Here is a 1,136-nt window from a genome sequence, read left to right as displayed (position 1 = left end):
TGAATTACTTACTATGGCTCTTCTAACTCCCACCAAACAACTTTTTTCCTGATGTGTATGGGTGAGACAAAGTGGAACACGATGCATGTCTGCTCGAGCATTCCCATTGAATCGTAGTCTTGGAAGGGAGTTTGCCCTGAGGGGACCTGACCACTTGCCTTGATGTGTCCTGGGCGAGCAACTACTAGCAATCAGTCGATGTAACCCTTATTTAATTCAGCAAAAATTTTACTTGCAGGTGATATTAATGTCATTCTTTGATCATTTCTGCACTCTGTGGGTCTTCTTCCTTGGAATAAGCACAGATATGGATCTGTTCCAGTTGGTTGGCTAGGTAGCACTCTTCCAGATTTCATGGCACAGTGCATATAGCACTGCATCCATTTACTGAAATATTTCAATTTGTATTCCATTAGTTCCTGGAGCCTTGTTTTCCACCAGAGCCTGCAGTGCCGCTTGGACTTTTCCCTTTAATACCATCAGTTCTTGATCACATGCTACCTCTTAAAAGGACTGAACATTGATCAATTCTTTTTGATACATTGATTTTGTGTATTGCTTCCATCTTATTTTGATACTTCTAGCACCATTCAATATTTTGTCCATGTTGTTGTTGTTAAAGTGCCATCGACTCAGTCTCGATTCATAGCAACCCTTTATATGATTTCCGAGACTATAAATCTATGTGATATAAGAAAGTCTCATCTGCCTCCCAGATTGGCTAATGGGCTCAAACTGCTGACCTTTTGGTTCATAGTCTAGTGGTTATCCTAGAGTCACCATGCTCCCATTTTGACTATTGTTGCTGTTGTTAAATGCCGTTGAGTCAGTTTCAACTCATAGTTGAAACCTCTATAGGGTTTCCAAGGGGTGGCTGGTGAGCTTGAACCATCTACCTTGTGGTTTAAACCGACTTTGCAGTCCAGCACATGAATCCACAGCGCCATACCAGGACTCCATAGCAGAGGTAGGGAACCTTTCTTCTGTCAAAATTTATAACGTTTTTCACAGTCCATAAAAAATTAACCGGCAAAGGGGAAGTGAGGGAAAAACAGCAATGAAGTGGCTAAGCCCTACAATGTGGAGAGTGAAGCATGCAGCTGATAAAAAGAGAGGGCATATACACAAGAACACCC

General features: G+C 41.8%; 1 protein-coding gene across 2 annotated transcripts in view; it reads right to left on the bottom strand.

Moving 5' to 3' along the window:
* Window positions 1–1,136, bottom strand: part of RALGPS1 (Ral GEF with PH domain and SH3 binding motif 1) — a 522,711-nt gene that overhangs the window by 152,840 nt on the left and 368,735 nt on the right. The gene's annotated exons all lie outside the window — the stretch shown is intronic.

The sequence above is a fragment of the Chrysochloris asiatica genome, unplaced genomic scaffold (assembly GCF_000296735.1).
Source record: "Chrysochloris asiatica unplaced genomic scaffold, ChrAsi1.0 scaffold00014, whole genome shotgun sequence".
Lineage (NCBI taxonomy): Eukaryota > Metazoa > Chordata > Mammalia > Afrosoricida > Chrysochloridae > Chrysochloris > Chrysochloris asiatica.
Note: the sequence above shows the minus strand (reverse complement) of the source record. Positions and strands in the feature narration are given on the sequence as shown.